At 34.5% G+C, this 25,102-nt stretch overlaps 1 protein-coding gene and 1 pseudogene across 1 annotated transcript in view; one reads left to right on the plus strand and one right to left on the minus strand.

The window, feature by feature from the left end:
• The window catches only part of PIGK (phosphatidylinositol glycan anchor biosynthesis class K), a 101,178-nt gene that overhangs the window by 17,775 nt on the left and 58,301 nt on the right, over positions 1-25,102 (minus strand). The window contains 1 exon segment of the mRNA XM_049771783.1: positions 24,856-24,927. The gene's annotated coding sequence lies outside the window, so the exon portion shown is untranslated.
• On the plus strand, positions 19,044-19,520 carry LOC126006395 (eukaryotic translation initiation factor 1A, X-chromosomal-like; annotated as a pseudogene).

Genomic DNA, 25,102 nt, shown 5'->3' on the forward strand with positions numbered 1-25,102 from the left:
ATTAACAGATGGGAATATATTAAGCTGAGAAGCTTCTGCACCTCAAAGGAAATAGTGCCCAGGATACAAGAGCCACCCACTGAGTGGGAGAAACTATTCACCCAATACCCATCAGATAAGGGGCTAATCTTCAAAATATACAAGGCACTGACAGAACTTTACAAGAAAAAATATCTAATCCCATCAAAAAATGGAGAGAAGAAATGAACAGACACTTTGACAAAGAAGAAATACAAATGGCCAAAAGACACATGAAAAAATGTTCCACATCACTAATCATTAGGGAGATGCAAATCAAAACAATGATGAGATACCACCTCACACCCCAGAGAATGGCACACATCACAAAGAATGAGAATAAACAGTGTTGGTGGGGATGTGGAGAGAAAGGAACTCTTATCCACTGCTGGTGGGAATGCCGTCTAGTTCAACCTTTATGGAAAGTGATATGGAGATTCCTCCAAGAACTGGAAATTGAGCTACCATACGATCCAGCTATATCACTCCTAGGAATATACCCTAGGAACACAAAAATACAATACAAAAATCCCTTCCTTACACCTATATTCATTGCAGCACTATTTACCATAGCAAGACTCTGGAAACAACCCAGATACCCTTCAACAGACGAATGGCTAAAGAAACTGTGGTACATATACACAATGGAATATTATGCAGCTGTCAGGAGAGATGAAGTCATAAAATTTTCCTATGCATGGATGTACACGGAATCTATTATGCTGAGTGAAATAAGTAAGAGAGAGAGAGAGAGAATAACGCAGAATGGTCTCCCTCATCTATGGGTTTTAAGAAAAATGAAAGACATTCTTGCAATAATAATTTTCAGACACAAAAGAGAAAAGAGCTGGAAGTTCCAGCTCACCTCAAGAAGCTCACCACAAAGAGTGATGAGTTTAGTTAGAGAAATAACTACATTTTGAACTGTCCTAATAATGAGAATGTATGAGGGAAATGGAGAGCCTGTTTAGAGTATAGGTGGGGGTCGGGTGGGGAGGAGGGAGACTTGGGACATTGGTGATGGGAATGTTGCACTGGTTATGGGTGGTGTTCTTTACATGACTGAAACCCAAGCACAAACATGTATGTAATCAAGGTGTCTAAATAAAAAAAAGAGATACATCTATATCTTTATACTAATGGTCTTATTATATCTTACATCTTATTGTATATGTGTATATGTATAAATTTAGATTTACTACAAAGATAAATCCTACAAAGCTTTTTCAAATGTGTTGACAAAAACTTTCAAAATTCAGAAATGCTATTTCACTTTAAAATTAAAAGAATTACTTTGTGCCCCTGAATTCTGAGCACAAACAATATACCAAGAAGTGGTAGGAGTGGGGGAAAGGAAGGCAAGGAAGTGACATAAGGAAGGGTTGGTGAGGGTACAGTCATCTTGTACAATAAAACCATGTCATTACTATAACCAAGTTACCTCGATTGTAACCATCTTAAGCAAAATTCTTTTCAACTAGTCTTTACCATATATTTTTCTAGGCTGGTAAAAATTCGATAATAAATGCAACAAATTAAATTTTAAATTCTTATTGTAAACAAGCCACTTGGGCTGAATGGCTTTTAAGTATTGGTTATTCTTTTTAAAAAATGAATTATTGAATATTATCACAGGTTCCCTGTATTTATATTTTTATCATAAAAATTATTCTAATTTACTTTTGTATAGATAGAAAAATTCTTCTTCCTCTTCCTCCTTTTGTTTTGGGGCCACACTGAACAGTGTTCAGGGGCTACAGTCTGCTTGGCATTGTTCCAAAGACCATACTGTGCCAGGACCTAATCACTGGCTTACTGCATGCAAGGCATGCTCTCCAGTCCTTTGAGTTATTACCCATTACTTTGTTATTTATAATTTTATTTTATTGAAACTATTGTGATCTACAGAGTCCTTCATAGTTGAAATTCAGATATACAATGAATCAGGGCCCTTTCCACCACCAGTGTCAACCTCCCTCCACCAGTGGACCCAGATGCATCCTATACCACCACCCTTTGTCCTCTGGCCTACAGCACAGAGGACCCTTTGAGTTTAGAGTGTTAAGGTTTAGGTCCCTTGATTCTATTATCATTAACTTCATCTTCAATATTCAGTTCTGTCCTTATTTATTTCCCCACAATGCATCCAACATTACTGGCCCCTGGCTTCCAGCTTTTCTTTATTCCTTTCCTCTCAGTTTTATAGAAAAGTGAGAATATGTGGAATTACCCATTACTTCAATAAATTGTTACTTCTTAAATAAATGAAGATACATATAATGGTTTATATATTAGTCACGGCCATAAACATCGATGCTAAGAAATTACTTTAAGTTACTAAAGCAGAAGTATATGTTTTTTACTGTTTTGTTTTTCAAAGGGTCAATAATAAGCATTTTATATTGTGGGTCATGCAATGTCTGTCAGAAGTATTAAATTCTATCTCCTCTACCACTGTCCATAGCACAAAATTAATCACATAAAATATGTAAATGAACAGGTGTGGCCATTTCAAAAAAATATAGAAGTAATACTAGGTGGCAGGCTAGACCATGGTTTTGCCAGTGAAGTATCTGGAACATGTCACACAAAACATATAGTTAAAGAAACTACGTTGAACTGAGGGGAGTTTAAAAAAGCAAATAGCAGGAGGCATTGACTCATGTCTTTCTACTCTAAAGCAGATGTTAAAATTTCTCATTAGAACTTGGAAAGATTACACAAAAAACCATAATGGATGCCTTGCATTCTGGTGCTGAGTTTCAATTCCAAATAAGTCCAGACCACTGCATGAGTGGTTCAAAATCAGCCACCACCATCACCATTACCATCACACACACACACACACACACACACACACACACACACACACACACACACACAAAATTATTGAAAGAAAGGTTCCTTCCCTATTCCAGGAAGAGTGCATTCTTACTAACGGAGATTAGAAGTCAATGGAATTGGTCAAGTGAACCTTCTTTTTTTAAAATATCTTTATTTAGACGTGATTACAAAAATGACTATAATTGGGTATCAGTCACAAAAAGAACATCCCCCCTTCACCAGTGCATACCCACCACTAATGTACCCCCATCTCCCTCCACCCACACCCCCTGCCTGAATTCAAGACAGGCATTCTACTTCTTTCACTTATTAACATTGTCAGATAGATAGTGTAGTCATCTCTCTAATTAAACTCATTGTTCTATGTGGTGAGCTTCACATTGAAAGCCAGTCCTTCCAGCCCTCATTTCTGTTGTCTCTGGGCATTATTACAATAAGGTCCTTTGTTTTTCTTAGAACTCATAGATAAGTGAGACTATTCTGTGAGTCTTTCTCTCCCTCTGACTTATTTCACTCAGCATAATAGTTTACATGTCCATCCATGTATAGGAAAATTTCATAACCTTATCTCCTGACAGCTGTATAATATGTGTTTATGTACCAGAGTTTCTTTAACCATTCATTTGTTGAAGGGTATCTTGTTTCCAAAGTCTGGCTATTGTAAATAGTGTTGCGATGAATATAGGTGTGATGAAGAGATTTTTGTGTCTTATTTTTGTGTTTCTATGGTATATTCCTAGAAGTGGTATAGCTGGGCCATATGGGAACTCAATTTCCAGCTTTTTGAGGTATCTCCATATTGTTTTCCATAAAGGCTGGACTAGACAGCATTTCTACCAGCAACAAATGAGAGTTCATCTCTCCCCCACATTCCCACCAGCACTGATTATTCTTGTTCTTTGTGATGTGTGCCAGTCTCTATGGCATGAGATAGTACCTCATTGTTGTTTTGATTTGCATCTCCCTGATGTGGAACATTTTTTCATGTGCCTTTTGGCTCGAGTGAACCTTTTAAACTAAGCTTTATCTTCCATTAATTTCCCCTGTATCCCCTAAATCTTTTCCAAAACTGATTACCCCTTTATCCCTTTGTACTATCCCTTCTCCACAAAGTTATTGTTTCTTTATTAAAGTATTCAAGTTCTCTGCATTAACTGTTTTTTTTTTTTTGGATCTTTGTTTTCCTTAAGAAGACTACCATGTGCATGCTTAGCTATTAAATAAAATTTGTATATTTCCCCCTGTCAATCTGTCTTATAACAGTTTAGTTCTTAGGTACAATCAGAAAACCAAAAAGAGAAGATTTTCCTTGCTTAACTGTAAAGTGAGTGTTCTTTAAAAACTGTTTTCATTGTATTTATATTGGTAAGAGAAAATCTAAGATTTAAAAAAAGTCATCAAAAGTGAATAAAATGGTGTCTAAAATATGAAACTTTCAAGCCAGAGCAATAGTACAGCTGGTAGGGCACTTGCTTAGCACACGGCCAACCTGGATTTAATCCCTGGCACTCCATATGGTTCCTCAATCTTGCCAGGAGTAAGCTCTGAGTACTGCCAGGTGAGCTCCCAAAGCAAACATTTTTAAAAATGAGATTTTTGCAGCAAAGAATAATTTAATAAAAATTATCACAAGCCCTACAGTAAATTAACAATGTAATTTTAAATTAAGACTTTCATTAACTTATTATAATTTGAAAACTTTTGACCTATTAGTTCTTTAACAAGCTACAGAACTAATGTCCCAAGGACATCAAAAGGGACAGGGATGAAGTTACAGTGATAAATGTTACACTATGGTGGGATTGATGCTGGGATACTGAGTGTTAGAAATAACTGTATTATGAGTAATTCTGTAAGCCAAGATGTTTAAAATTTAAAAAATTTTAAAAATAAGGCAATTAAATGGGTTAAAAAAAGATCTTAGTAAATGAAGATGCCATGGAAACAGTAAGAAACCAGTATTGACCTCATGATCACAAAACAAAATTATTTTTTATCTTCTACAAAAATAATGACTTCCTATTTATCAACTTCCTAATTATAAAACTTATTCCACCTGAAAATCCAAAAATTAAGCTTAAATTACATTTTATGTTGTAACCCTTCCTCCAGAAAACACAACCCTAAACCTATTAATTGTGCTTTCCCCAGTAGAACCAGTATTTCTAAGTGAGTAAAGAAAATAAAAATCACTGTGCTGTGTCTTTGTTACCTTTTGCTTTAAGGTAAAAATAAATTCCACTTCTTGTTTTTTTAATTTAATTTGAGGGATTTTGGATCACAGCCAACAGTGCTTAGGGCTTACTACTGGTAGGTCTTGGTGGACCATATGTGGTGCCAAAGATTAAATGTTAGATGGCCTGTGTGCACCTCATCTACAATCTCTCTACACAGCCTCTTGTTATTTGTAGGCAGATTTTTTTTTTTTTTTTATGATTCTATTTGAGAATTAAAACAGTTGGACCACAACTGGAAATGCCCAGGTGCTCCTGGATCTCTGCTAAGGAATCACTCCTGGTGGTAACTGATGCTTGGGGATCAAACCAGGGTTGACCCCCTGCAAGGTAAGAGCCTTTTCTTTCTGTACTATAACTTCTTCAATGTGGGTCACCTATGAGGAACATCACAATGACTTTGAAAATTAAATTCAGAAGATTGACATCTTCTCTTAAATTATATTGCCTCAAAAAAACATCAGTAGCCCTCCCACTGTGCTTAAATGAAGTAATATTTCAGAGAAACAAGCTACTTTTTGTCAAATTAGTTTTTCTGTGATACAATTTGCTTGTAATTAAAAAGATCATAAGCTACATTTTTGTCCAAAAAAATTATCTGAAGTTTGTCAAAGCATTTTAAACAAATCAGTCACTTGTAGCCCCAGTATAATTATTGAATTGTTTTACATACTTGCATAACAGAAGTTAATCTTATATTACTTCATCCACATTCTACTTTCCAATTGATAGAAGCCCTTTATCTGCTTTAATCAAAGTCAATGTTCAAAAACAGGTTTACAATTGATTATAATTGCTATTTCATTTTGGGCAGAAAGTCAAATCAGATATTTTGAAAATAAATTTAATAAGATGTATGAAAACTGGGGAGTTCACAAGATGGATCACTGACTTAAAGTATTTGCCCAGCAATTACAAGGTCATGAGTTCAAACCCAGTGTAGCCCACATGTACTGGGAAGATGAGAGTCACTCATCTCTCTGGGATTCCCAGTGAAGAGAAATAAAAAGCCTGAAAACATAACAATTATTAAAATGGCAAGATATAACTGAAATACTTCTGCATTAACAATTTTAGGCATAGTTGATACAAGCAAACTTTACCATTTTATAGTATAAATTACTTTGTAGAAAGAAAATATTTTTATCAATGCCTAACCATCATTTATAATTATTAAGTATCTCTCTAGCAATACTACAGAATTAAAAACACTATCTAAAAGTAAGCATATTTATTCTACAGGATTAAGCAATTGTCTAACACATTTACACCAGAAATTTCTTAATCAAACTTAGAAGACATAGATATTTTTCTGTTTTCTCAAGGTATTAATAACTGAAAACAACTGGCAGATAAGAAAGATGTGTAACAAAATCAAATAATTAAATATCCTGATAAGGCACTGATAAATACATCTAAATAAAGATCAAAGACAAATTTGGAAAGAACTGGAAAATTCTGGAAAAGAAATTTGTACTTATCTTAAAATTTGTCCAAATTTATAATTGAAATATAACACATTAATTACTCTCTAAACATAATTAGTATAATAAAACCATAGTTAATCCTAAATGCTAAAAATCTCTAAAGATACTGATTTCTCTGACCTATTACTTTCTTGCCATGTACACATCAAGTTTAAAATAAATAACTTTTAACACATGTAGGTGTTTTCAGGTCAATTTAAATAATAGATTAAATTACTTCTACTTCAATTGTTTCTATCTGTTGTAGACTTTCTTTCTTACAAGTACATATATAACTATAAACAGAAGGCCGCTACATATAACTTTGTAAGCTGACTTGGGGGTATATTTGAGAAGACACCTGCTTTGATTGAATTACCTTTCAGTTTTTCCCCATGATACTTTTAGTACTGTTTTGTAGTAATTGCTGGGTTTCACTACCAAGTTTGTAAATATGTATGTATGTAAATAAGTATGTATATAATAATGACAATCAACTTAAAAAAAAACAATAATACATTTATCTCACTTCATTTGTTAGCTAAAATGCTAACTTGCAATGTAAATTAAAATCTTCTAGGAGAAGCAGAAGATACTTTGGGCATAGCGCTCTGGTTCTACTTTCTTTACTATATGATATAAACTTTAACTCTCGTATAGATTCTCTATTAATTTTTCATTCTGGGTTTTGGGCCACACCTGCCTGTGCTCAAGGTTTACTCCAGGCTTTGTGCCTTGGGATTATTTCTGGTGGTTAGAGCACCAACCATATGTGGGTACATCTGGGTACCCACAATCATTCTAGGAATGGAACAGCAATGTGCCATGTGCAAGACAAATAGCTTAACCCTGGTATTATCACTCCCAGCTTCCAAATTCCCTACATTAAAAGTAGATACACACACACACACACACACACACACACACATATACACACACACACAAATGACTATGAGCATGACATTTTCATTTCCTGAGGCTAGATAAGGGTCTGTTTTCTCACTTCCAGTATTGTTTGCTTCAACTCATAGCAAGTCAACAATAATTCAACTAAGAATAATTATCCACCAAAGTACATTTGTGTCCCTATACTTCACTCTTATAAAAAATATAGTCATGGGGCCGGCGTGGTGGCACTAGAGGTAAGGTGTCTGCCTTGCCAGCGCTAGTCTGGGACAGATCTCGGTTCTATCTCCAGGAATCCCATATGGTCCCCCAAGGCAGGAGCGACTTCTGAGAGCATAGCCAGGAGTAACCCCTGAGTGTCACTGAGTGTGGCTCAAAAACCAAATATATATATAGTTAAATATATATCTATAAATATATATATATAAAGTTAGGGCCTTCAGGGCCGGCCCTGGAAACTCGGGCCCTGGGGGGCAGGGGGAGTAGGGAAACCCCTCCCGTTTGCATTTTCAAACTGAAAGAGGGAGCCTGTAGTTGGACCCAGAAGAGCGCACATGCCAGGAATGCTGTCCCTCTTTTTTCTGGTATGTCAGGGTCCCTGGGCAGACAGCTGTCCATAGGCCTCCTGGACTGAACATGTAGTCCAAGAGACTGAGATCTCCCCACACCAGTCTGGCCTTCAGGACCGGCACTGGCAACTCGGGCCCTGGGGGGCAGGGGGAGGAGGGAAACCTCTCCCCTATCATACTGGACCCCTGTATTATTCGTTACTAATACTAATTTTCAAAACCACGTGGGTGCAAGCATTATCCAAAAATGTTCATTATCCTAGACAGTTCCTAAGAATGGAATCATGATATTCAAGATTTGGATAAAACACTCAAATAAACCTTTATTGTCTAGTCTTTTTGTGTACGTGACTTTTCATACTGACTTTAAGACTAAACCATAAACAGCTCATCTATATATTGTATATAGTCTCTATCATGTATTGCCTCTCCCCCACCCCTGTGTCTCTCCTACCCCCTCATTCCCAACCCTGAACCATTATCTTCCCCTTATTTAACCCTCTTTACCCTCAGTTCCTAACTGGGTAGACACCAAGACTAGCCTTCTGCCCCAACAGACCACCATCTAGCTCCTCATTGAAAGACACCCTCTCAGTCCCCATCTCATGCCTTGACAAAGAACTACAACCAACACGCTCGCTGACTCATGCTTGGTGGTCCCTCTTGCCCCCATCAAACTATGGACTGATTGTTGCATGATACCGGAATCAGCTTCAGCAAAACCCCTAGTTCAAGGGCAATATATGGTTCCGTAATGCCGCAAAACATGTCTCTAATTCAACTATCACTTGTTGTCTTCAAGTACCTTTCTTTTCTTTTTGTTTTTTTTTGTTTTTGTTTTTGTTTGTATTTTAAACACAGGTTTATTTATCTGTTCTATTTTAATGTATGCATATTTTCACTATCCTTAACATTTTTGGTGCTGCTGGGTACTAAAGCCTTGCCTGGGATAAAAAGGCAGATTAAAAACAGGTCACATAGACTGTGAGTATAATCTGTCATCCTTACCCAGAATAACACCAGCAATCCAATATGAAATCATATGTTTTTGTATTGTCACAGTAAATAAGGGGAAACCATAGACACAGAAATAAGATCTTATCTTCTAGGGATAAGACCTCACACTTTTTATAACACAAGGGTGCCTCCCATCCTGGACATGTGTCATGTGGATACAACCCAGTCTCCAGGAGATTGGACAGTGTTAGTTCAACCCCAAACCCCAGATCCCAGATGTAGAACTGATACAGCTCTGGGCAACAATTCCAGGAACCAACTCCATTGGGAAAATTATAGCACAGCTCTGGCACCAACTTGTATCAGTTATGATATGACAACGAGAAAATGACAACTTGACCCAAGACCAAGTTGTCTTATCACCTCACCTAACACTGGATGGAAATTAGAAGATGTACTGTCCTTTGAACTGTGAAAAATAAGAGCACCATGTACAGAAAACTGACTTTGACAGTTGCAACTGGGCAGAACTTTCCTTGGGACCGATAAAGAAAACCCTGCCCTAGACTGTAGACCAGAACTCTTATTAAAAAAAAAAAAAAAAAAAAAAAGGATTTCTTATTGCAGAAGCCCAACTTGGACAACAGAGACTGAGCAGAACCCTTAGATCCATAATATACCATACTTCAGCTTGGGGACTGAATAAAAACAGGGAGTATTTGCTAAAGAAGACTGAACATAACAACAATGATGGAACAGAACCTTGAGAACCTTAAAGACTCTAACCTAGACCCTGTCCTAGGACCTGCACACATGCCAAGACCGCTGGCTACAGTGGCCTCATTTTCTCACCCACAACTGAGAGGAAAGTTTCCTGGCACCACATAAAAAGCCCTTGGGATAAGGTAATGAGTATCTATGGAGCCAGGGGTTGATTCCATGATGGTTTGCTTCAAGGATGAAGAGGCCCTGAATCTCTTAGGCCACGGGAATTCCCATTCTCCCCCAATGCTTACTGTGCCTATGTCAAAAAAAAAAAAAATTGGAGAAAACGCCAAACCCTGCCACTCCAGCACCCCTTCTTTTTCTTGTTTTGCTTTGATTTGTTAGTTTTTGACTTTATATTCCTTCTCTTCTTTCCTCCACTTTTCTCTTCCCTTTTCAGTCCTGTGGTTATTATTTGGTATTTTTTTCTTTTTTCTTATTAGCCAGGTGCTTTGTTTTTCTTTCTCTCTCTTTTTTCTTTTTCTTTTTCTTTTTTTTTTTTTTTTTTTGTAGTTGCGGCCAATTTTCTTTTTCTCTTCTTCCTTTTTTTCTTATCCTTTTTATCGTAAACAACAACAGAATAGATAATCTACAACTGTAAAGTGTAAAGTGTAAAGTGGAGACCAGTTGTACTAGTATTCTGGGGGGAAACGGAGGGAGATATGAGATGCATACTGGAAATGGGGGTGGAGGGAGGACAGCACTGGGGGTGGGAGTGCCACTCATTCGTTGTCACTATGTACCATAAATCTGTGAGAAAAAAAAAATAACTGTAGTAGAATGCCTGTCTCGAATACAGGCAGGGGATGGGAAGGGAGGAGGAAGGAATGTTAAAGTGGGGTGTTTTATTTGTGACTGTAACCCAACTATGATCATGTTACTTAAATAAAAAATATATTTAAAAAAATAAAAAAAGAAACATGAAAAAATATAGTCAGAACATCTAAGAATACATTGGAGGAGGCTACACTGTATACTTTAGTATAAAAGAATGCAGAAAACAGAAACATCGTCCATATCTGGTATATTTATAAAATTACAATGAACTTTTAAAAAAACAAAATTCAGTTATAACAGCTGCTACTATGACTTGATAATATATTATATAAATAAAAATAAATTATTATTTTGGCAAATCTTTACTATTTACAAAAAATGTTTTTAAAAGAATTTATATTCTATGAAAAAGCACCAAAATATTTTGTGTATTAGTAAAAAATATAAAGCTGCCATGCAAAAGAAAGTAATGTTAGCAAAAAATATCTTGATATTCAAAAATAAACAAAGGGTGAAATAAATAATATTCATTACAAATGCTTACTTTGAAAATGTGACCATGTAAATTACTTTGACTTATAAAAGATATTTATTGGGATAGCTATTTTTAAATTATTAATTGCTTGTTTTAGTTGTATGTAGCTAATTTTAAAATATTCATTGCCTACTTTCAACACTCTTGACACTCATTTTCTTTAAAACTTTGTACAACCACTACTTGGCTGTAAGGACAAAATGAAAATAAAATAATAAAAGATATATAGTCAACCAGTGAGTGAGTCATATTCCAAACATACTTTTATCATCAATTTCAGAAAAATCTGAAATATTTGAAAATATTATTCCAAATCATCAATTTCAGAAAAACCTGAAATATTTGAAATATTTGAAAATATTATTCCAAATAATGGTTAGATTATTAAAGACAGTTCACAAAAGTACAAAATATTAAGTAGGTAGTAAGTCTACAAATTGTTAAATCTACTAAATACTTAGACTGATGATCTAAACATAGGTCTAAATATGATCAAAATATGAATCAGTAATTAGGTGATCACATAGAATATACTTTTCTCTTTATTTAGCTTTTATACTATAATCAACAGTGCTCAGGGTACTCCTGACAGATTTGGGGGATCATATGAGTGCCCAAGATTAAGCCCAGGCCAATTCTGTGCAAAGCAAATGTCCTACCCACTGTATTATCATTCTGCCCCCCCCCCCAATTTTTCTTTTTATGACACAAATGAGTCATAAACAGCCAAGTCAGCCTTCACAAACTACTCTTACCACTTTTATGTGCTCACCCCTGCAAATCTATGCCTTAATCTAAAAAATTTAAGACAAAACTCTGAACAACTGGACTGGGATAAGAGCGAGTATTGATTTTAATAAGAATGAATTCTTTTGAGATCAGTTTCTAAATAAATGTATATTCATCTGCTAAATTACTGAATTAAATTTTTACTGGGGGGAGAGGTTAAGCCTCAACCATTGAGGCTCAGGGGTTACTCTTGGTTCTGCACCTAGGAATTACTCTGGGTGGCATCCATATGCTCATGGATCCATATGTGATGCCAAGGATTGAACCTGTGTTGTCCACATACCCTACCAGCTGTACTCTCAGTTCAGCCCCAGACTAATTCTTATTTTAACCCTATATAAAGTATTTTATTTTTTTATTTTTTATTAAATCACCGTGAGATACAGAGTTAAAGTTTGTTGATAGCTGAGTTTCAACTATACAATGCTAATTCTTGAATCTTAACTCTACCAAACATAATGTCAGTTAGCCAAGATAAATATATATATATATATATATACATATATATACACATATACATCCTGTGAATACCTCATTCAAGTTTCTGGAGACAAAATTTTTTCTTTTAAGAACTTTACAATGTTCTAGGAAAGAATATGTGTGAATCATGGTTTTGCCAAAAAAAGAAAGAAGCCTTAGTAAGTTACTTAAGCATTCTAAACCTCAAGTGATTCATGCATGGTAATGATTATAATAACGATTATAATTGTATTCACCTCTACTCATAATAGTCCTTATTCTTTTATGATGCTTAAGGAGTGGTGGTGCAACCCATAAGGCATCTGCCTTGTGTGCGTAGCTTAGGACGGACTGCTGTTCGATCCCCCGGCATCCCATATGCTCCCCCAAACCATGAGCGATTTCTGGGCACATAGCCAGGAGTAACCCCTGAGCATCACTGGGTGTGTTGCCCCCAAAAAATAATATTTTGATAGAGAGATTAAATTAATATGGAAAAGGTGGGAGGAGGGAGGGAGAAAAAAAAGAAAAGAAGGGAAACAGAAATTTAAAAATCCAAGAATAAGATTGAACTATGGGATAAGTGCCCAAGAAAGAGTCATCCTGGTAATGCTGGGTCAGAGCGTGGAGTGTCAAGGACTGAACTCAGGCCTCAGCAAGCAAGGCATGCAATTCCATTCTTTTAAGATTTTATTCTTCAATCTATGGCTCATGGACTGTCGTGACTTCATCGAAATTTCCTGGAGGTATTCCAGTCATCACGTGATAGGTTAAATCAGTGTAAAGGTATAAAAGGGTTGAAGAGCACTGATTAAAGCTTTCCCTCAAGCCCTGAATTTATTATTATTATTATTAAGGGTATAGTGACACTAGGATAAAAAGAATCATTTAGATAAATAGAAGAATGATTTAGAAAATAAAGGATACAGCTTGCTGACCCAGATTCAATTTCAAGTACCACATATGTCCTCAATGCACCACCAAGCATGCTTACTGAGCAGAGCTAGGAAGAAGCTCTAAGCTGCCTTGGCTATGCCCCACTACACCAAATAAAAAATTAAAAAGTGAGGTCTTTTTAGATGTGTTGGTGATACTTGTGCAATTTGCAAGTGAAACTGTCATATAAATAAGCAATAATATACTATTCTCCTACTTAAAAAAAAAGAAAAACAAAGAAAAGGATATTTGGGGTTCACTGGCAAAGAAGTGACATTTAAAAGCACTATGGTAGGTTAAACTATAGAAAGTGCCAAACTAGTAGCAATTTTTTTGAGGAGGTTATTTTCTAGGTATAAAATCCTAAAGCTAAGTCTAGATGGAGATCAGCAAATGTATTTTTAAAAGAAAACAGAGAGATAGGAGGGAAACCACTGTATACTGATATCCTAAGAACAAAAGAATAGGTTTCAGAGAGATTAATTAACAGAGCCAAATAAAGAAGTCAAAGATTAGGATGGAGTCAAAGGAAATTTCAGTAAACTCTGTGAGAACAATTAAAAACAAGTTAATGAGATGCCAGCTGAATAAAGTAGCCTGAATAATAATTCCAGTATATATGTATACCATATTTATCCATGTAGTCATCAAAGGGTTTTCCTATTATAAATGACACTGCCCTAAACATTGGTGAACAAATATATGCACATATCTCTGAATTTAATTCTTTTGAATTTTAATTGCTTGTGGAATTTCTGTCATATAGAAATTCTGTTTAATTATTTTAAGAACTATCATACTGTGTTCATGGTGGATATTATTCCCACAAACAGCATAAATCATACTAATTTCTCTATCTTCACCAATACTTCATATTTTCTGTAAATATATATATAAAATAGTCATTTTAAGGAGCATAAAAAGTGTATCATTATGGTTGATTTGCCTTTCATTGTTGATAGGTAATACTAAGCAGATTTTCATGTGTATGTCAGTCATATATGTGTGTGTCTATATATCTTTTATATATTTATTTGCCTATTTAATAAGTTGTTTATCTTTTTGCTTTTAAACTACTTTACTTTTTTAACATCAATAAGAGAAAAGGAGTAAAGCTTAAAGAGAAAGCAGAATTCAGAACACTTTGTAAACTAAAAATACTTAAGTCAGCAGGGGAGAATGCAAAAACAAGAGAAACGAAACTAATAGAACAAGGTTCCTAATTATGTAAGCAAGGTCATCTCTGTTATTTCTTCCTCGAAGATGGTCAGAAAAGAAAGATTCAAGAAGATACAAATAAATTTGAAGATATATGAAAGGGTACATGTTTTTGAATCCTAATAATTTTAATTTGCTAAAAACTAACGAGTCAAGTTCAAGAGCTGAGATTAAAAGAAAGGAATAGGTGAAACAGAAGCTTGATGTCAGTGGCAAATATTAGGAAGGTAACTAGATTGATTTGGCAGCACTTAGCTCAAATGAAATTCTCCTAGTTTTCACTGTTGTTGTCATTAATATCATCATGTTTCCAATATACTATCTGCTTAAGCAAGGCTAAGAGATGTTTTCAAGGTCATGTAGTTATTAAATGGTAAAATCCTGGATTCAATTCTAGTTGATTCTATTAAATTATAAAAATCTTAAGAAATGCCTTCTTAGAAGGCCTGAGAAAGAGAGTGCTTGGGTAGGGTGCTTGCCTTGCATTTGGATGATGTAAGTTCAAGTCTTGATACCCATATGGTTCCCCAAACTTGGCAGGTGTGATTCCAAGCATAGAACAATGAGTGAGCCCTGATACAGACCACAAAATTACTTTTCATAAATATTAACTTGCATTTTGTCAGCAATTCATTTCAAAGTCCATTTCAAAGTCTACTCATTGACATCCATTTTTCTCACTTGAAAAATCTTACAAATTTGACAAAACTGATAGATCTGGAGATAATATTTAATGATTAGTGTGGTTCATACATTGCATTTCCAATGAGAAAGTTGAGTATATCAGAAACTATATGAAAATTTATAGATGAACAAAGTTTTTGATACATATTGTTGATAAAATATTACTACTGAAATATGGATCACTATTTTCAAATAACTTTACAGTTTCACCTCTTCCTCATAAAGTGACACTTTTAGAAATGGCTGTTATCTGATCAGAAGCTAAATTTACTTTATTTGATATTAAATAGCACACATTTCAAATATTTTAATTTATATTATAATTTTAACAAAACTACATGGACAATACATATTTTTCTCATAGACTTTAAAGTTGTTATGACTTAGAAAAGCTCCAGAAGATTCTAAAGCAGACTAACTCAGTCCCTAGGCAGAAAGAAAGATATGAATTTAGCATCTTTTTGATGAGCTCTCAAATATTGGTAAATTAAGAGACACAACTGTATAAAGAAGGTGTCAGAGATTTTTTTACTTTAGGGACTTTTCAATCAATCTATAGTAAAGTTTAGCTATGAGAGGTAGTAATTATTGGAAGGAATTATTGGAATAGAAAAAAGAATTAAAATACCAGGATAGCTACAGTAAAATAACATAACTAAGAGTCATAAATAATGTTATGTGAACTAAAAAACTATACAAATCTATGTCCTATAGTAATGACACTAGAGTTGCAGGGCAGTTCATATTTTAAACTATACCATAATAAAAAAATGAGACTAAATAATTACAAATACAAGGTTTGGTAGCAAACCTATGATCAGCTGCAGTGGTCTTCAACATGAGGTATTACTGCCCTTCAGAGGAGAGGTGTTCAGGAAAGAAGGCAATTTTGGCATAACAAAGACTACTTTTGAGTGCTTCTGGCAATTAGTAACTGAAAGGATCAGAATGTCAATTTTTTTGTCGAATTATTTTGTGGAACATAGACCCATTTGCACAGTGTAAGTACTATCTATTCAAATGCCAAGACTGCTTTAAAAGAAAAATAATGGTTCCTTCTGTGCCCAAACTGTACTTTCCCACTCTTTGTGGCAATCTTCCTGCCATAAACTGGTCCTCCAGGGCCTTGTCTTCATTGTCTTTGGATATTATTATCAAACTAACTTTTTTTTTTTTATAGCCCACAAAAATGTGTGATCTTTCTATGTCTATCCCTCTCCCTCTGACTCGGTTCACTCAGCATAGTATTTTCCATATCCATCTGGTGGTGGAAAATGTATACTGGTAAAGGGTATATTATAGACTGTATGACTTAAATTCAATCATAAACAACTTTGTAACTACGTATCTCATAGTGATTCAATAAACATTTATTTACAAATAAATTAAAATAAAATAAATAATAAATAAAATAAAAATAATAGATATACCAGGAAACTATATGGGCTGGTTATACCAGACAACAAATATCTAGGATTTGGGCCAGAAAGAAAGCAGAATAAGGTGCTTGTCTTACCCCTGAACATCACTAAGAGTGATCTCAGAGCAGAGAATCAGGAGTGAGCCCTAAGCACTGCTGAATGTGATCCAAAAAACCAAATGAAAAAATATATATCAAGGATATTTTAAAAAGCAAAATAACCTTATAAGACTTGAGCAGAGCCTGGCAGGACATTCATCAGTACTTGTCTCTTGCCAGTAAATGGGAGCTTTAATACATATATATATCTCTACAGTGATCTTTTAAGCAACTTGTCTTAATGAGGAAAAAAAGCAAGACTATACTGTGCCACCACTATATACACCACAGAGATACATTCAAATATAGATTATGGGGCTGGATGAAGGTGCTAGCCATGCAAGTCGCCAACCCTGGACTGATCCTCAAGAATACATGGTCCTCCGAACATTGCCAGGTAAGTCCTGGAGCCCTCTGAGCACTGCCAGGGTAGTCCAAGCAATTTCTAGCACACAGGGCCCAAATAGTACACTTAAGCCTCCGTGTTAAACTACAGCTTCAATGATCAAGTATCACCAAAAGGAAGCCCCCTAGATCTCCTAAACATCACTTAGAAGAACCCATCTCAAAAAAAAAAAAAAAGAATAAATAAAAAGATACTCTGTAATCTACTTATCTTACAAAATATTCAAAGAGCTATAAGAGGTTCTGTATGTTCCAGAGGAAATCAGAGATATAGCTAAGAACAGATGTTCACAGCAAGGTAAGTGTCAAAGCCTGATAAGAGGTAAAGAAACTATAGCACATATATAAAATAGAATTCTACTCAACTTTAAGAAAAACAAAATTATGGATTATAAATTACTTTCTTATAATTTAGAAGGTACTCCATTGGTTCCTTGTTTTAAGTGTTGCTACCATTATATCTTATGAAATTTTGCATTGTGGCCTTTTGTTTTTAATGCTAGATTTTTTTTTCCTCTTCTAAAATTTCAAAATGATGTCGCTTGGTATGAAATCTGTTTATTTCATTTTATTAAATTTCAGTAAACCCTGAAGATCTAGAAAAGATTTTCAATGTTATTATTATTCAATGTTATTATTTCTTTAACATATACTCTCCTCCATTTTTTGTATCCTTTTCCCAGAACTTTAAATGGACTGGGGCACTTTATTGTCTAAAACAATAAAGAGTTAAAATTATTCTCTGCTTCTTGGTTAGCAAAAGTCATAAATATAGGGTACAAACCGCCAAATTTTTCTCAACTGTATACCAATTTACATTCTTCTTCAGTAGAGAAAATTTTTCTATCATTATTTTTCCTATGTTTCTTCATCTAGAAGATTTTTTAAGTGGTACTTTAGGATCCAAATAAATTTATTTTTATACTTGGAATGAATACTGACTAGCTTTCACAGTTTTTTAGCTATTTTTGTTTGTTTGTTTTGGGTCACACCTGGTATCGCTCAGGGGCCACTCCTGGCCCTATGCTCAGAAATTGCTCCTGGCAGGCTCAGGGAAGCATATGGGACACCGGAATTTGAACCATCGACTTTCTGTATGCAAGGCAAATGCCTTACCTCCACGCTATCTCTCCGGTCGCAGTTTTTTAGCTATTCTTGTTAAATTGATGAATTTGAATTGTTTTATTGAAATAGGTTACTTTTGATCATTTTTATTATTTTAAGAGCTTATGATAATAAGCTCTTTTTTATAAGAATATTAATAGTATAAGGAAAATTCTTTGACTTTAATATTTTTATCCAATATACATTTTTGTTTTAATGAATATCTTTATTTAAGCATCATGATTACAAACATGTTTGTAGCTAGGTTTCAGTTATAAAAAAGAACACCCCCTTCACTGGTGCAACATTCCCACCACCAATACCCCCCATCCCTCCTCCCTCACCCCCTGCCTGAATTTGAGACAGGCATTCTATTTCTCTCACTATAGTTATCTCACAATAGTTATCAGTGTAATTTTTTCTCTAACTGAACTCACCACTCTGTGGTAAGCTTAACGAATATGTTTTACAATTCTACAAAATCAAAAGTGAATTTTCCTTTGTAATTTTTTATTATTTTGATATTTAGAAAGCCTTACCAACAAATATTTTACAACGTAATTTTCTAATTATTCTTTTTCCATTCTTTTACATATATAAAATCTAGTTATTATTTTTTCCAGAAACATATAGAATGGAAGAATATTTTTGATCTTATGTACAGAACAAGGGTGCATTAAAACAAAGAATCTATTAAATGCAACAGTGTTAAGAAAAAAACAACCTGATTTAAAAAATGGGATAATAAGTACATTAAAAAAAAATGTTCATCGGAAACAGACCACCGAGATGCCATTTTTGAGCCTGCGCAACAGCTTCGGAAAAACGTAGTGCGTTTACATAGCCTTCTACTAGTTACTAAGAAGTCTGAAAAGTCTGGAAATCGTTCACTAAAGCGATGCCGAAGAATAAAGGTAAAGTTGGTAAAAATCGTCGTAGGGATAAGAATGAAAATGAATCTGAAAAGAGAGAATTGGTATGTAAAAAGGATGGCTAAGAGTATGCTCAGGTAATCAAAATGTTGGGAAATGGACGATTAGAAGCAATGTGTTTTGATGGTGTCAAGAGGTTATGTCACATCAGAGGAAAACTGAGGAAGAAGGTTTGGATAAACACCTCAGACTTTATATTGATTGGTCTGCGGGACTATCAGGATAACAAAGCGGATGTGATTTTAAAGTATAATGCAGATGAAGCTAGGAGTTTGAAGGCATATGGAGAGCTTCCAGAACATGCCAAAATCAATGAAACTGATACATTTGGCCTCGGAGATGATGATGATGAAATCCAGGTGATGATATTGGAGATGATGATGAAGATATTGATGATATCTAACCTAGCTTTGAAAATTCTACGGATTTTGGGCTGTATCTGTTAAGAAGATTAATATTCATTCACCATAAATATTGGTTTGTAACAAATTGGTTTATTCCCATGGTTTTAATGTTTATTGTATTTCTTTTAAGAGCTTTTTGATTCTGAATTATCTTAATTAACAAATTGTTCTTTTGTGTGATGGAGCATTATCAATGAGAGACCACAAAAGCTACAATTAAAAGTGAAAGAAAAGGGCCCGGAGAGATAGCACAGCGGCATTTGCCTTGCAAGCAGCCGATCCAGGACCAAAGGTGGTTGGTTCGAATCCCGGTGTCCCATGTGGTCCCCCGTGCCTGCCAGGAGCTATTTCTGAGCAGACAGCCAGGAGTAACCCCTGAGCACCAGGTGTGGCCCCCCCCAAAAAAAAAGTGAAAGAAAAAAAATGTTCATCGTATCATGTTAGGTAAATGCAACTCAAAACAGTGAAATATTACCTCAAAAGGGAGACAATGACTATTATGCAGAAGGCAAGAACCACGTAGTGGACAGGACACAGACAAAAGGGAGTCACAATGTTGGCTGAAATGATATAGCTAAGAATCATGATGTTGGTTAAACTAATATAACTATTATGTGAAGCAGTATGCAAATAACTCAAGAAAATGAAAAATTTAAATTTCATGGGATCCAAGTCTACTTTATGTTGAATCCAAACAATGTAAAACACTATTTCAGGCCTGGGTCACAGTACATTTCTATAATTTAAAAGAAAATCAGTTCTTTTATTTAAATGCTAGGTCCATTCTACAGAGATTCACTCTCTAGTCTTAAATGGTTAGCTCAAGTATTGTAAGCTTTAGCCCTGAAGGCCTCTGGGAATTGTTGGTGAAAGCACTGGAGGCCCTAACTACTGCCTAAGTGGTCCTCGTGGCCCCTAACACAACAGATCCTGAGCAGTTCTGTGATAAACTGCCAGACAGTCTGACCAAGTATCAGGAAGAGTGGCCCTATGATTCCCTGAACACTTCTTGGACAACAGCCCCACTCCTTAACTCTACTGCAAAAAAAGAAAAAAACAAAACAAAAAATTCCCCAAACAAATAGAAAAATGAACATTACAAGCTATAGCTGGAAAGAACCTAAGTGTCCACCAACTAAAGAATATATAAACACCATGTAAAATATATATATATATCTAAACACAATGAATATTAATCAGTTATTAAAAAGATGAAACTCAGTCACTTGCATAGACAAATCTAGTAGTAAACATTAACAGTAAAAAGTGCCAGATTAGAAAAGACAAACACTATTTGATTTCACTCATAAGGAACAAAAAATAAAGCAAATAAATAAGAACTAACTAAAACAAAAGTGAACTTTTGTTCAAGATCAATCAAGTGTTACCAGGGGTGGGGAATGGGGTAGGAAAGTTGAAATAAAAGAGAAAAAAATGTATGTTTCTGAGAGAAAAGACAGTATTAGATTTTCACTGGTAAATTTAAGTAATGTAGAGTATTCACATGTAATTTTCAATGATGCAGACTTAAAGCTTTTATGTTCTAAAGAATGCTAATCGAATGCCTGTCTTGAATACAGGCAAGGAGTGGGGGAGAGGGAGATGGAGGGTATTGGTGGCAGGAACTCTGGACAGGTGAAGGGAGGTGTTTTGTTTCGTTTTTATAACTAAAACCCAACTACAAACATACTTATAATCATGGTGCTTAAATAAAGATATTTAAAAAAAAAAAAGAATGCTCTTTCAAGTAAAAGAATTAATACTTTAAGATCTAGTTTTTCCATATTACCAAAGAATAAAATATAGCCTCCTGCCAAATACTTGAATCAAGTGTGCCAGTGTTATCAAAATATTCTTCAATGGGGCTGGAGCGGTGGCACAAGCAGTAAGGTGCCTGCCTTGCAAGTGCTAGCCTAGGATGGACCATGGTTCAATCCCCCGGCATCCCATATGGTCCCCCAAGCCAGGAGTGATTTCTGAGCACATAGCCAGGAGTAACCCCTGAGCATCACCAGGTGTGGCCAAAAAACAAACAAAAATATTCTTCAAGGAGAATAGCAACTTCCTCTGTGTCCACCTATGACCTCCACTGCCTCGAAGGTGAGTGTGGCCCCACCCAGAGGGAGAAACAAGCACCTAACCAGCTTCCCCTCTGCAGCCACCCATGGCCCCGTCCAGAGGGACAAAACCAGAAGAATATTTCTCCTACTCAATGAACACTACAATTGCAAGCATGACAATGAGGAAGCAATGCAGATCTCTACTGTTCTTAGAGAATGAAGAGGGCCAAAAATCAAAACTAACTAAATAAAAATATTCAATTCTAAAACTCAATATTGAGAATTATCAAATTTATCATTATTGTCTATAAATGAAATCTGATTGTCATAAATAGATTTTTCAATAAGCTGTTTATAACTTTTGTAGATCTCCTGTTTTTTTAATTAGCACTTTAACAGAAGACCCCTAAATTCAGCAATCCATGGAACCATACCTGTCCTGTGTCTAATTACATTATATTTAATTCACTGTAATAAAAATGCTAAACAAATTCACTAACATTTGAGAAAAGGTATATCATTTTAGTTTACAGGAATGAGAAAAAGAAACAGAGGTGGGAGTGGAAAGGAAAAAATAGGAACATTTCCCCCCCTATAAAAAACAAATAAAAAATAGGGAAGGAAAGACAAGAAATGAAAAGCTCATCTTTACCACTCAGTTCTCTTTCCCTAACTTTGCTAGCACTAACCAATTAAAGATATGACATATAAATATCAACTACTGCACTATATACACACCAGGCTTTTCAGTGATTATGAAAGGAGATCTGCTCCTCAATCATACAAAATAACAGTATATATACCACAGTAGAGGAAAACCTTGCTTCTTTTATTGCCATGAAGACATAGCACCTAAACTATTATATATGTATTCATATATATTCATTAACATGCAATGTCTCATGAAACATTTTAGCACATATACAAATATATATCACAAATATACATCAAGTGTTATTTTGTATATAAAATATACTTCTCATTATGAATAATAATAAACTGCTACACTAATCCATATGCCTACTCTTCTGTCCATACAATATTTATTGAATGATGACCATGTTTTAATATCTGGTAAAAAAAAAAAAGTATACGCATATTTTACAACTTTTCTTTGACTATTATTGGACATTTCCCTTCAACATGGACTACTTGGCTATTATTTTCCTTAATATTAAAATTATTAATATTAAAAATATTAAAATAAAGTCTGGGGTCATGGATCCAGGTTCAATTCCCAGCATCCCATATGGTACCCTGAGCCTGCCAGGAGTGACTTCTGAGTGCAGAGAAAGGAATAACCCCTGAGTGCTTCAGGATGTGACCCAAAATCCAAAAAAGTAAAATAAAACAAAGTCTGAATTCTAATTCAAATAGTTAACTTAGGAGAAATTTAATGTTATATTAAGTTATTTGCTTTATTAGCATTTGGTATGTCTATATGTCAGATTGGTTGAATCTAATTGTATGTATTTACTATCCTCCTATGGGAAGAAAATATTTTTGAAAAATACATTTATAAATAAAATTCCAGCAACATAACTAAAAATTCTTAAATATCCTCTGGACAAAATTATACTAGAGTAAGTAAAGAGTAAGAATGAATAGATGACGAGTATGGCTTACAACATTTTTTCTGACTATGGCTGGATAACAAAATTATTATTCAAAGAAATATAAAATAAAATCCTATTGTGCAAATTTAATAAAAACTGAAGTATTGCAAATAAGGTACTACAAAATTTAAACTACAGTGTTATTCACATGCCTTCTTATACTGTCAAAAGTATCATCACAAAACTTTACGAAGTACATAATAGAAAAATACAATTATGATATAAACTATTGTTTATTGGTTCATGCAGGCTACAAAAACATGACTGACATTTCATCTGGTCAACCATCTAAGAGGTTAATTCTTATTTCTTGCTTCAGATTTTACTCCAGGTGAACCGTTGTGGGCAGATTCTATTTACCTATTCTGAACAAACCACGAACTGTTTCATTGCTCACTCTTACTGTTAAGAACATATTGACTTGCTGCCTGCTCTGCTGTTTAATTCATTTATGCTTAGAGTCAGGCATGAAAACAGAATTTTAAATGTGACATTTGCAGGCTGTTAGGTCATTTAAGCTCTGACAACACCAGGGAATTCCTGACATATAAACTGGACCTGATTGCTAAGCACAGAGAAGCTTCACAAAGGGGTAAATTTCTGACCATTTCTTTATAATTTCTCAGAATTTAAATACTACATTCAACATTTTAAAAATACATTTGACAAGCTCAAACTGGCACTGCTAATAAATAAAAATTATTTTGATTGACAAAGATATATGAAAAGATTCAATAACTGACACTCATTAAACATCTGAGAAATACTGACATTTAGAAGCTTCTTTTATAATCTGCAGATTCTGAAAAAGCTGGTAGGTCAAAAGGTATTGCCAACAATCCATAAAAATGCTTAAGATTCACAACTGGAGAGATTGTACAGGGGTTAAAGCCTTGCCTTGTAAGTAAACAATTCTGGTTCAGTCACTAACAGAGTGCAGAACAAAAAGGAAATCCCTTAGAAAGGGTAGATTTCTTTTATAGTCAATATTATGGCACACATTTTTTTCTTTTATTTGTTATTATGTTGATATTGGGGTCATCCAGAAGTACCTAGACTATCAATGGTTGAATGTATACTTCCATATGCAAAAACCTGCTCTATTTTCAAAAATCTAAGTTTATATACTTACTATATACAGCCTTTTCTCATATAATGTAGATGACTGAATCATCTGAGTCATCTCAGAACTGGAAATATAAAATTAGCCACACATTTAGAATTATACTTAACAAGAGGCTATAATGGGGTGATGTGGAAATAGTGGGGGGGGGCGGAAATCGTTTCACTTTGGATACTCAAAAAATATTACAGAAATTATATTTTTGAGCTTTTTTCCTAATCAATGACAAGTACTATGTACAATGGTTCAAATGAAAGTTTTCTAGAATTAAGTCTTGTTGTTAGGTAATGTACAAAAAAAATTCTGATTTACCCTGTATTTTATATAGTAAGAATTCTATTGCACAGTAAGTAGCCTTTTAATATTGTGCTTACAATGAAACTTCCAACAGTAATAGGTGGAGTCTAAATAGGGATAGACAGCCTGAAATGCCTTTCAGCTATAGCATATTGATTCTGAAAAACCTAACAAAAGCAATTACTTTTCAGAGATTAAAAATCTTGTTTCTTTCGAAAGAATAAAATGGAAAGCAAACCTGGTGTATTATCTGAGCTACAGGAAGTTGTTCAGCATATTTTAGAGGTTCTATTAATTCCTCATCCATCGAGTCTTCCTCATGGCTAGAGAAAAAATACAAAGCAAAGGATGAATAATATATAATTAAATATGACAAATATTCCAAATAGGAAATATATTTTGAATCAATATTAATCAACAATCTATGAAAACCATATCAATTACATTAATTACTATTTTAAGTAAAACACATAAAGGTAATAGTC

The sequence above is a fragment of the Suncus etruscus genome, chromosome 4 (genome assembly GCF_024139225.1).
Source record: "Suncus etruscus isolate mSunEtr1 chromosome 4, mSunEtr1.pri.cur, whole genome shotgun sequence".
NCBI classification, from domain to species: domain Eukaryota; kingdom Metazoa; phylum Chordata; class Mammalia; order Eulipotyphla; family Soricidae; genus Suncus; species Suncus etruscus.